This window comes from Harpia harpyja, chromosome 8, assembly GCF_026419915.1.
Source record: "Harpia harpyja isolate bHarHar1 chromosome 8, bHarHar1 primary haplotype, whole genome shotgun sequence".
NCBI lineage: Eukaryota > Metazoa > Chordata > Aves > Accipitriformes > Accipitridae > Harpia > Harpia harpyja.
Window position 1 is genome coordinate 319,446 of NC_068947.1, and position 12,879 is coordinate 332,324.

At 42.1% G+C, this 12,879-nt stretch overlaps 1 protein-coding gene across 1 annotated transcript in view; it reads left to right on the forward strand.

Annotated features, from left to right (window-relative positions):
• Window positions 1–524: 524 nt before the first annotated feature.
• CDKL5 (cyclin dependent kinase like 5) overlaps window positions 525–12,879 on the forward strand; it is a 133,419-nt gene continuing 121,064 nt past the window's right edge. The window contains exon 1 of the mRNA XM_052794302.1: window positions 525–633. The gene's annotated coding sequence lies outside the window, so the exon portion shown is untranslated. The remainder of the gene's footprint in view (window positions 634–12,879) is intronic.

Here is a 12,879-nt window from a genome sequence, read left to right on the forward strand (position 1 = left end):
GCGAGGGGACATCCCTCCGGGGGAGAAGCCGCCTGCCCCTCTCCCTGCGCGCGGGAGGGGGGTGGGGGGCCGCGGCCCTGCCCCGCCGCCGGAGGCCGACCCCCGCACCTCCACCTGCCCGCGCTGCCAGCAGCGGCGGCGTCACCCGTGACTGCTGCCGCCTCTCCTGCGGCCGCGGCTCCCCTCACCCGGCGACCGCCCGCCGCCGCCGCCTCCTCCTCTCCGGCGCCGCGACCCCCAGGGCCCCGGCCCCGCCGCCCGCAGCCCCGCGCCCGTTGCTCGGCAGCTGCGAGTCAACCCAACCTGCCGCCTGTGCGGGCGGTGCCAGCGGCGGGCGGAGGGGGGGGGAAAGGATCACGGCTAGCTCCTATTGGTCGAGGAGGGCGCGGGCGCGGCCGGAGGCCGGCTGGCTCCTCTGCTACTGGTGGGTTGAGGTGTCAGAGCGGGCTTGAGGGCGGGGCCGGGCGGCTAGCGGTGTCGGTTGAGCGCGGCGCTAGGGAGGGGCCCCGGCGGGCGGGCGAGCGGAGCGAGCGAGCGCGCGCGCGCCGCCGTCTGTGAGGAGAGCGGCGGCGGGCGAGCGCGCGCGCGCCGCCGTCTGTGAGGAGAGCGGTCAGCGGCGGCGGCGGAGCGGAGGTAGGGGAGCTGCGCGGGGCCGGGAGGTCGCCCCTTGCCCTCCGCCGCCCTCACCCGTCACCTCCCGCCTGCCGGGCTCTTACTACTACTGCTGCTGCTGCTGCTGCTGCGGCGGGGCAGCCCCGCGCCTCACCCTCTTCCCTCGGCTCCGTTTCCCGCCCCCGCGACCCCCGCCGCCCCCCCCCCCCGCCCCGTCCCGCCGGGGGCCGTTTCTTGGCGCAGCCGCCGCGGGGCCGGTGGCCGCCTCCGCCGGCGGGCAGCGCCGCACCCCGCTCCGCTCCGCAGCCCAGGTGCGCCTGGGGCCGCGGGGGCGAGGCTGCGGTGGCGGGCGGGGTCCGGCGGCGGCGCGGGGTCCGCCGGCCGCCCCCCGCGGGAGGGGGCAGCGCCCGCGGGCGCGGCCCCGCCCGGGCCCCGCCGGTGGTGGTCGCAGGGGGGGTGCCCCGGGAGGGGCGGGGCGCGGGCTGCCGGGCTCCGCCGGGGCCCCTTGCCCGGGGCTACCGCTGCCCGCCGCCTCCCCGGTGTGCCTCCCGCCCGGTTGGAAGGGCTCATGGCTGTTTCTGAAAAGATACTCCTTAGATGGCTATGGTTTGGGGGGGGGAGTGTTTCTCTGGGTTTTTGTGTGGTGGTTGGGTTTTGCTTTTTGTTTGGTTTTTTTTTTTTGCTCTTAAATCAGTCGCACTGTTGCTGGGCTCGTGCATTTTCTCTGCCGGTTGTGAGAAATACACGAGTAGTTCTCAGGCAGGTAGGTGGTGATGGAGAGCGTCAGAGGGGACAACACCCAGGAGAGAGAAGGCTGTTCCTGGGTTTGAGCCGCTAGGAAGGAAAGGGATGCCGGGATTCCTATTGCTGGGCTACTCCTTGGGTCTGCTCTCAGGTTTCGTCTTTTGTATGGGTCGGTGAGCAGGGAGAACTCGGTTGCTGTCCTTGGACTTGGGCGTGTGGAAGGGAGAAGGGTTTTTTCGAGCAGGGTTCTGTGTGTTTGCAGCAATGCCTCTTCCTGGGCTGGAGGAGCGAGGAGCTCTGAGCTCTATTCCATTCTCCTCGGCGTACGTGAGGACTCTGCGCACTGTTGCTGTTGCTGAACTACTCCAGCCTGGCTGTCGGAGATCCTCCTCCTGCCTGCACCGTGCCCTGCCTCCCACTGCTGCGGCAGGTAGCTGTCTGAAACGGCAACAGCGGGAAACTGCCCCCCTGGAATTGGCAATGAGCACGCAGATTCCTCCGTGCTGTGCCTTGGGCGAGGGAAGCTATTACCTGACTTCTACTCGGTAGTCTTGTCGAGACGGTAATACATTAGTCAGTCGTATCTGGAAGAGTTCTGATTTATCGCAAATACATGTTTGTTTAGCAAAGCTTTGGAACGCCTCGAATAGGCTGGGAGAGAACGTAACACGGAGGAGGGCTAGGAATAGCCATTGGCACGCTCATAGAGGCAGATCGTGAGCGGCCTTCAGGTTCTGCAGTGTTGCTGGAGAGAAGTTCTAAATTGCCCTGTTAGTTTCTTTTGTTGTCCTCAGCCTCTCTGCTGTTTCTCGGAGAGATGTTGAGCACTGCCAGCTTCCAGTAAAATCAGTGATCAAGCTGTATATTGCCAATTGATAATCGTTTCTTGGCTAGTACAATCTACAATTCCCCCTTGATTTTACTATCTGTGAGGACGCTTAACTATTTTTTTCCCAGATCTCAATGTAAGGGTGTCAAATCTAACATTTCAAATAGTTTGTTGGGTTTGCATGAAACAACATGATCTTTAAGATTTTTCTTAAAGTCTTTGTGTCTGTGTGTGTGCTGACTTAACAGTGAAGAGATCTGCAGTTGCGCGGGGGAGGGAAGCAAGCTTTTTATAAAATATACCTGCCTGTAGTAGAAACACAAAGCACCATTTTAATAGCTGGATTGAATAATAGAAGTATTGGCTTTTTCTGTTGTGCAGACTTAAATACTACCTCTAGTTGTGTGGGTGTTTAAGATTTCTCTCATTTTGCTCATTTGGTAATAGGAAGGAAAATCTCCCCCTTTGTACTTCTGGCAAGATATTCTGCAAGGAGAGAGCTGTCTGCCTAAAGAAGCCTCTGCATTGAATAACTCTCAAGAGTATGGCCTTGTTTGGCAATATTTAACTAAAACTGTAGTATTTAGGGATTTAAATCAAAATTGTATCAAGATCTTTGTCACCATATTTTAGCCCCTTAGATTTTTCTAGCATGTGGAAAAACTGGATTATATATTACAGTGGTGAAAGACCATAGTTCATAGGAAAGGGGAGAAATCTAAAGCTGTAGCAGTCAAGTGCTATACCATATTTTGGAACTAGATCTTTTGAATTAATTTCAACCAGTGCTTAGACCTGCAGTTGAAAGCAGTTATCATCATTCAAAAATACACATGTAAAAAATACTTGCATTATGCCCAATTTTTAACTTTAATTAAATGTTGACAATTTTAATGAATCTGATATATAACCCATTGTTGTTTTATGTTAAAGTTTTTTTTTTTTTTTAATGTCTTAGGTCTGAACTTTATGGAAGCTGAAACTAGAAATTTATTTTGATTCCTTTTGTCTGACATTAAAACAAGAGTTGTAACATACCTGTTAGTATGGTAGCTGATCTGCTCTGGCTTAGTTTTCAAAACTTGAAGTGTTGAACTGCAGATCCATTTTAATGTTCTCATAGATCCTTTCAGTTTAGTTTAATAAAGATGAGGAAAAAAATACACTTTGAGACTCAAATACTGAAATGTTTACTGTAGCTCTATATTTCTAACAAACCCCTTGAGAATATCAATTTCATAAGCTTTTTTTACTAGTGAAATAGCTATAGGAAAATGTAAAAAATTGTACAGTCAGTATAGAGGGAACTTATTTTTATAAAGAGGTTTGGGCTAGTCTGTTGGAAACTATTATTGGAGCACTGGTATAGTTAACACCATGTTGCAGTATTTAAAGGGTGGCTACAAAGAAGATGGAGACTCCCTTTTTACAAGGAGTTGTAAGGAAAAGATGAGGGGTAATGGGTATAAGTTACTCTTGGGGAGATTCCGGTTGCACACAAGGAAAATTTTTCACAATGAGAACAATCAGCCATTGGAATAATCTCCCTAGGGAAGTGGTGGATTCCCCAACATTGGACACTTTTAAGATTCAGCTGGACAGAGTGCTGGGCCATCTTGTCTAGACCATGCTTTTGCCAAGAAAGGTTGGACCAGATGATCCTTGAGGTCCCTTCCAACCTGGTATTCTATGACTCTATGTACTATAGTGCCAGCGTGGTTTGACACTAGCAGTGGCTATTTCTGTTGTTGTATGGAGCAGGACTGTGTGAGTGGGAGGAGAGCTAAGACTGCAAGTGCAAGGTAGAATAATTTCTGTATGCAGAAAACACCCTCTCTCTATATATATAATGAAAAAACAGTTCAGTGCTGTTATAAAAATAGCTATTTATAATACTGACTATATATGGATGCTCTTGAAAACTGTTCACATATAAGCATTAGCTTTCTCTCTCGAACACACAACAGTCAGCAGTAGAAATCTGGAAAGAAAAAACTAACCAGCAGTTTTCCTAGGTGTTATTTAAGCTCTGGACAAGATACGAATTCTTATTTATGAGTATTTTCTTGAGCTTACATGCTTACTCTGAGCAGAGCATGAACATGGGTCATGAAACAGTAATGAGAGGGAGCTACCCTGAAAATGTGTGACATGGAGGATAAATGAAGTCATTGTGAACTGTGTGCTCATCATGTGAAAGGAACAAGAATGGCTTGCATTTGTCACAACTGCTATTGGAGAATTTTAAAGAATTTTAGCACTACTCATGAGCGAAACATAGCAACTCTAGATTTTTATCTTGATTTTTACATTAGAACGTCAAAGCATGAGAGTGATCAGTGACTTGCTATCACTAAAGAATGTATGTAATACAATGAGTAATAGAGTTTATTTCCTGGTTCCAAATTTTGTATTCTGATTATAATACTTTAGTATCTAGGTGGAGATTTGTTTGTGAATGGTAATACCAGCTTTCCGCATCAGAAGCAGTAAGAATTAATTTCATAATATAAAAGAAATTGAGCATTAAAACAATACATAAGTAAACTGAGGAAATCACTGTTACATCAGCCCTCTTGCTGAGTCTGTGCAGTTTCATAATATTAAATATGGATGAAGGAAAGATGCTAAACATCTGAATGTTCACAACACTAATGTATTCAGCTTTTAAAAATAAGGGGTTTTATTTAGAATGTGATAATATATTTCTTTGTCACTGTGTTAAATAAGATATTTTAGCATAGCAGAAATAATTGTGTTAAATATCTTGATGAAATCACAATGAAAGAACAAAATAAATTTAAAAGGTTCTGCATGTCTTAAACTCTGTTGCTATAGAAATATTGCATATATTTTTTTTCCTCCCTTCTCTGAGGCAACCATGAGAATTTCATAAGAATTGGCTGACCTTCAGAGAACTTCCATGCCTGTTTCCTTTAGGCAAAATAACTTTCAGAAATGAATGTATGGGCTCTCAAGTTAGAGTTGTGTTCTGCTTCTCTGATCATATGAAGGTTGATACCGAAGTGTGGTTATGTTTAATAGCTGTGGAGTCAAAATAATATATTGCTGTGTCTTAAAATGAGGAGAGTGTGTACAGAATAAATAGATAGTTATAGTTAATATATGATGACTTTCTATGATACCTGTGATACTGAAGTGTTAAGGTCTCCAGAAGCTTTTAATTCTAGCTTTAGTGTAATTAGATTTATTTTTCTAACATTACTTCAGAAGAGATGTGTGTTCCAGTTTGACTTCAAACTTGTATTCCTAATCTAAACTGGTTGAACCTTCTGGTGTTAGAATTGCCCATTAATGTCTTGAAAATTAATCCTTTAGTTGATTTTAACAGTAGGATAAAATAATTTAACACTGACACTTATTTTGGAAAAAGAAGATAATCTTGCTGTGGGTGGCATTCATGAGAAATACTTGCCTGGCAATTTAAAAAAAAAAGGGGGGGGGGGAAGCCCCCAAACCAAAAAAACAAATTTCTTCTCTGAAAAAAACAAAATGTGAATCAATTCTTAACTGAATCCTCATTATGCCAGCCACATAGAGCTCCATTATTTTGGTGAATTGTATCATTGTCTCTGTTAACCTTTTCCTACAGATGACTGTAGAAGTACAGGTGTTAATGGTAACACACCGCTTCATTCAACTGAGGGAAAGTGAGGATGTGGCTGCAAGGTTTGGTAGAATCAAATATTTATTCAACTATTAAGTGTAAAAAAAAAAAAAAATAATTCTTGGAGACAAAACTTTTTTCACCCCTTCCTACTTTTCTTCATAATTAGGTGTCAGCATTTAAAAGTCATCATGTACTGTAGGAACCGTACATTTCTTAATTAATTCAGAGAAATGGTTAACACTTACAATTATTTATTTGTAGGGGAGAATTCTTATTTAGCTTAATTCCTTAGAACTATATTTTGGTTGATCTCATCATCTAACAGCTAATTGTGAAACCCTTGTGTTTGTGGGGAAACCCTTAGTTTTCAAACTCATAGAAGTCGTGATCTTGAAATGGATTTTTTTAAGTTCCTACTGAATTTATGATTATCTGGGGTAACTATCTGGCATAGAATCACTCAGAGTTTTTCAGTAGGTTTGGTTTACTTTGAGTGAGTTTAGTGCTTATGCAGTGAGCAACTACTCAGCTGTAAAGTCCCACTTACGGGTGAAGTAAGTGAATAGCTACTTGAGTGTACATCATCAGTTCAGTGCTTTACAGTCTCATCCCTTTCTGACCTTGAGAAGGTAGGTCTTTCTCTTTGGCCTGTATGTGATAGACGGGGTGACATTTTAACTTGTTAGAACAATCTGATTTGATGGCCACAAAATAACTGCCAGCTGGTAACTTTTTTTAAGCTTTGTACCAGCAAGTGGGACTTTGTACTCACATATTTAAAGCATATAACTTTTGAATTAAACTTCAGAGCACAGTAAATTTGTGTTTATAAGCCTTCTACTTGTTGCTACATTTCCTAATCTTAAGAAGGTCATATTTATTTTTCATGTAATTCACATCTCAAACTCCCTGTGCTTGCCTACACGTGCATTGGCATTATGCTGGTATGGTAGAGCAGAAGGTCCAGTGTTCCCTGAATGTTGCAGACTCGTGATGCTAGATGTTATGCACTGCTTTTTCTCTCCTCTCCCTTTTCATCTGGACAACATTTGTAGATGATGGCAAAGAGGAAACTGTTCTTATGGGAGTCCTGTAGTAGATAAGCTTCAAAAGCTTGCTGGAAGAATTTGGATATTACTGTCTGCTAGCTCTTACAACAAATTTCAGTATGCTGGGTAAGAGTATCTTGCATGCTGCAGCATATCATGTTAATTGCCGGTTCATCAGAGCAGTTTGCCATGAATAAATGTAATATAGTTTTTGCTCTGTGTCTTCCAAAATGGTGGGTTTTTTTATAAATTGCAGTTTTGGCTGGTACCTGAAATAGTAGTATCAAAACTGAGGTGCATGGAAGGTGGGGATATGTCATAGTCAGCTTTTCGTAAAGCTCTTCTTGTCAGAGCTATTAGACTTGTTCTAAATTCCTGTTAACCTGCTGTGTTCAGTAAAAACTTTACAGTAGCTGAAAACAAATTGCAGGAAAAGTTTCCTCTTCTGTTTTTTATTTTGAACACTTGGCAGCATTATGTTTATTCCCTGGAGTCACTTAAGCCTGTTCTACAAATACTTGTGCACATGTAATAAGTTAAACATATGTTTAACTTCAGTTGTATTGCTTATGGAGGAGTGTATGCAGGATGGGGGCCCATCTGACTTCAGTTTTTATGTGACCCCCTTCAGAGGTGAAGAAATGTTAAAACTGTCAAAACATACAGCACCTCATATAGTATATGAAACTGTTTTTAATCTCGCATCTTAACTGATATTTCAAATTCATGTTGTTCAAAGTAGTTGGTAGATGTCCTGGCAGCTCTTAAGTGTTTTCTGTGTTAGAATGTACTTTGGGGATGAAAAATAGGGGCTGGGCATAGGTTTATGATAACTTAGAACAAGTTTGCTTTTTATGTTATGTACCATTTGAGATCAAAAAAAAGTTTAATTTGCTTATGGGTTACTTATGTATAGAACTACTCATCCAAAAGTTAAAGCTGTTTATTAGTCAAAGAGTAGTAGGCAGTTGTCATAGCAGTGATAATAAGTTTTAATAATTTTCAGTTGTGAACCTTTGAACATGTGCTTTTTAAAATTATATCCTTTTTTATTGCAAGATGCGTGTTCACTGAAGTGAGGCTGAATCTATTAATAAATATAGAATACACCCCCTGCTCCCCCAACTTTCTGCTGCTGTTTTTAATAGGACTGCTTAGGGTAGTTTGAAGTGATAATTGACATCAGGGGTGGAAGAGGGAACTCAGGAGGTTGTCTAGTTAGCCCTTTTGCTCAAAAGCAGTATTTTCCTAAAAACATATTTATTCCTAAAATGTCACTAGGAAGAAGTTGTGTAAAATTAAATTACTCTTCTCTTTCCAGGGCACCTCTTTTTTTCCCTTTGCTATGTTCAACTCATTTTCATGACACTGCTGCATTATCTTCTTGCACTTGAAAAGCGAATTCCAGCTAAAAGGAAGCAAAGGTGTTTGGTGCAAGATGTTTTTCCCTTGCTCTGATCTCCCCCCTTTTTTTGTTTCTACTCTTAATCTGCCACATCCACAATGCTGCCATCTGGTTGTTTGCTTAACTTCTGCGAAAATGCTTCCAATCTTCCTTGACTTGCTTGTCAGACAAGGATGGAGTTGCAGTATCCCCGAATCCGCTACTCCAGACACGCACACGTAGTATGCTGTTATCTACCTACATCTATAAGCTTTAAAAAAAACCCAAAGGAAACCTCCCAAATCCCTCACCTTAACTAATCCTTGTATGAAAACACCTACAATGAGTCTATGCTCACTTCAGAAGTTTCGTGCTTTAAAAACTTAATTCTACCTTATGGACCTCTTCACACTTTCCTGGTCCATCTGTTCATCTAGCACAGCTTCTTTTCTATCCCTTCACACAATCTAGGCTGTTGAAATGCAAGACGCCTTTGCAGATCCTTTAATTGGTAGTAGTCTTTATTTTTATTTCTTTACACCTTTTTTTATTTCTTAAAAAAAACAAAACAAAACAAACAAATGAAAACAAACCAACCAAAAAAACCCCAAACGAACCCCCCCCCAAACCAACTAACCAACCCCCCAAAACCTCACCCCAAAATCTTGAGTTTCTTCTTTTTTTGTTGGCATTATTATTATGAAGGATGTTTTAAATTACGTGCCATTATAATGTTTTTATGCAACCATTCTTCTTCCACTTAACTGTGAAATCTTGTTTGGGTACAGCTTGTGTTTAAAGACAGTTATTTATGGAGCGCTGTAGCTGTACATCGTGATGTACAGTCAGTAATGTGTTGATCCGGTAAGTCTATAGACTAAAGCTACTACTTTATGCAGTATAGCCTATTATAAAACAGAAAACCTTGAAGTGGGGCGTGGCTAGTGCTGATGAAATGCTTTGAGGAACAGGTGGGACTTTGAAGTTTTTTTTTAGTTTGAGGGAAGGTTGCTTATGCAATTGTTCCATCTGTCCATCCATCTGTCCATTAGCCTGTCCTCCCACCCTGCCAGTAACTTCTGAACCACTTGCTCAATTCCTAGTCAACTTTGGCAGAGGGACAGTGTTCTCCCGCTCTGCTGCAAACATACAGGTTTTAGGGAAACAGGCAGATGGTTGGAGAAGAGACTGTGCAAGGAACAGGGGGGAACTCTGTTCTGTGTCTCTGTGGTCAGCCTGTAGTAATACCTATTATGGCGTTTGCTGCCTTTTGCCAAGCTACTGTGCAAAGTAAAGATAGTACGGAAAGTGAGAGACGTGAAGCTGATGTGATAGGTGATTGCATTGTGCATAATAGGGGGATATCACGGGGGCAATAATTTGGGGATGTTATTCTAGGAGGGAAGTAAGGGTACTCTCATGGGTGGACATGGGACCCAGAGTTATTGTGGGAGACCTGTTTGACAGTGCCTGGTGTAGGTTATGCAGAAGTGTAACTTATGTTTTTAAAGAATGTCCTATCTTCAAAGGAATTGGGGAAAGAGCTGCTCAGTTTAAAGCTATCATAAAGAGCAAGGAAAAAGGAGCGAATTGTAGGTGGAATAGAAAACATGTCATCTGATGTACGTGGGTAAGAGGTTGTACATATCCCACAAAGTCAGTGACAGAAATATGAACTTGATGCAGGAAGAGTGGCAGCCGACCAGGAGGAACATAGAACTTCATATATAGAAGAGAGGGGAATTTGAGAGAAAAGAGGTGCTGTAGCACAGCAAAATGAATTGAAATCACTGAAATATTTCTCAAAAAACTTGGAGGGCTGAAATGTTTTGTTCAGTTTAGGATTTTAAGAATTCTACAACTTCAACACAACAAATGGGTTGCTTGACTTTCTTTAAAACCTGTGCTACTACTAGAAATAAAACCAGATTTCAGTATGAAGGTGACAGTGTGGGATGCCCATGGTAATAGTAACAAAACAGTATTTTCAGAAGGTGAACCTTGACTCTGCTTTTCCTAACCAAATAGCTGTTCCTGTCATTTGGAGATCATTAAATCTGTTTCAGTGAATTCTATACATATTGATGTTTTAGTTGCCTAAAGCTCTGTGAGTGAACAGCCTATTTGAAAAAAGTCATGGTCTGTCTTCTGTTAACCTAGCTGTTTTGCAGTTGCTATTGCTGACTCAAATTGTGATGTAACTCTCAGAAAAAAAAATCCATGTGTATTTTTAATTAATGTGTTGAAACTTAAGATTGTTTTAACTATAAGTTTGGATACTGGGAGATGTTTTTTTGGTTTGGGTTGTTTTTCTTTTTTTCTTGTGGGATATATGAAATTTGTTTATACAAGTCGCCATAAAATACAGTGACTAAAATTGTGTTGCAAATAATATGCATGGATGAGGGGAGATAGGAAGGTATTTGTATTAAGGCCAAAGTCTGCTTGCCTTTGATCATACAAGTACTGAACAGCCCTGTGAGGCTAGGAGGCCTATCCTGTATTTTTCCACACCAGTAAAATGGGTGACCTTTTCTTTGACTGTTCCAGTTATATTCACTTAAAATAACATTTGAGCTATTGTTGGCTATTTCACTGAAAATGGAATGGCAGATCAAGCTTGTTAGCTTGCTCTTCTTCAAAGAAATTAACAAAAAGGAAGTATGGTGTCCTTTAAATAATAAAGCTTCAATGCTAGTGAGACAAGATTGTTCAGTTATAGAAAATATGAATAAACAGTTTTAATCCAGTAAATTTACTTTCTCACTCTAAAATCAATGTTTGTTTTTTTAAAAATACTAGTTCTTACACTTTTTTAATATCTCAGATTTTTAAAGAATTTGACAATGGTTGTAACTTTCACTTTGTGACTATCAAACTATTTCCTGTTTTTTTTCTTACATTGCTTAGGGCTTAATATATAACTTCTTGCTCGCTTCCTGATTTTGATCATTAGTTTTATTTTTGGTCTCTTTTTACCTTGTGAAATACAGCTATAGTTAAAACAGAAAGGTCCCCACCAAAATGTGCAAGCTGCCAAGCCTCATGCACCTTTACCATCCAACAGATGTACATGCACCCAAATTTGGGGGTATGTGACTTGTAGTATAAAATGTACAAGGGTGATGGTGTAGGGTATGTAATGCATGAAAATAAGAGTGTGTTTTTATACTGTCAAACCTTGAGGGTGGGGTCTGTATGATGGGACCCCCATCCTAATCTGTGCTGATGGAAGCTGCTGTACAGGTAAATGACCACTTCCAGTTTCTTCCGCCTGTTGTGAATGTAACTAATACTTAAAAAGGAAAATATGGTATCTTTCCTATTCTGAGAGCTGGTTTTGCATACAATGCTGAGAACTAAATAGTGGAAGCTGGGTTGCGGTAGTGGAATGGAAGCAGGGATGAAAAAGAGGCTGTTTTGTTGAGCATATTTACAGATTTTTCATCTGCTGTGAAGCCCTGATATCGGGAGACCTCTGCACTGGGTCTCATGGAAGACTGTGTGCCTTATGCTGGGCCGGCCGTGTGGCGAGAAGGTCTGGTGCAAGGCTGTGGTGAGAGGTTGCCCCTGTGGATGGGGCTCCCGCTAGCCTTGAGCCTTCCTGCTCAAGGTTAAACACTGCCTGGGCAAGCTGTGCTGCCCAGGTATGGTATTATTCAGTGGCTACTAGTCCTTGTGCTGCGTTGCTAGTGTTTGAGAGGATATGTTGTGCTAAAGGTTTAATCTGGGGAGCTGCGGATTCAATTTAATGTTCAAGGTGTGGTATTTGGCAGCTCTGTATGTAGCATGTATATTTGTGCAATGTTAATTTATGGGCTTTTTTCATCTTTTCATGGTTCATTCATATCTCTCGGGATGAAAATCCACTCCACCTGTGAAGCTGAAATAATTGGATTTTTTTTCAGATGAGTGATAGATGAAGATTAAAATGGACCTCTAGAATCAATTACATTTGTGAGATGGATGGTAAATTTCCCCTAACTTCCTTTTCCTTGTCTGATAAACCTTACCATGTTATTGAGGAACCGCGGGACAGATTAAAAGAAATTGTAGGCTTTCATGTTCATTACATATGGCATACTGTGGTCGTGAAGTTCCTCTGCCGAAAACCAGAAATAAATTTGAACGTGATGTGAATTGCTTAACGTCTGCCAATGCCTAGTAGTTATATAGAACAGATTTTCGTCGTGATACCACAGCAGCAGTGGCGTTATAATATGCTTTAACTTGGAGTTTAAATCTAGAAGCAAAATACCAAAAGCTGAGATTGTTTTTAACATGCAATAACACTTGCATGAAAATACTTTTGTCTAGTTGCATTTTGCAAGCAAAAGCACAAGTATATTACTGTCGTGTAGTATGTGCTCATGTTTAGGTTCTGTAGGGCTAGGGGTAGAACAGCAAATGATGCTGGGCACCTAAGTATTTGTAGACTAGAGAATTTCCTGTGATACTTGCCTTAAGATTGACTCTAAGAGCACAAAAACGTACAAAATATACTGTTAATGCTCTACAGTTTTATTATAAATCAAACTGTTAAATTATTTGTTAAAAAATCAGATTTTAAATTGCAAAAGCCTTATTTCATACTGTACTTAATGTAGCTTGGCTAAAAAGTAGCTCTTAG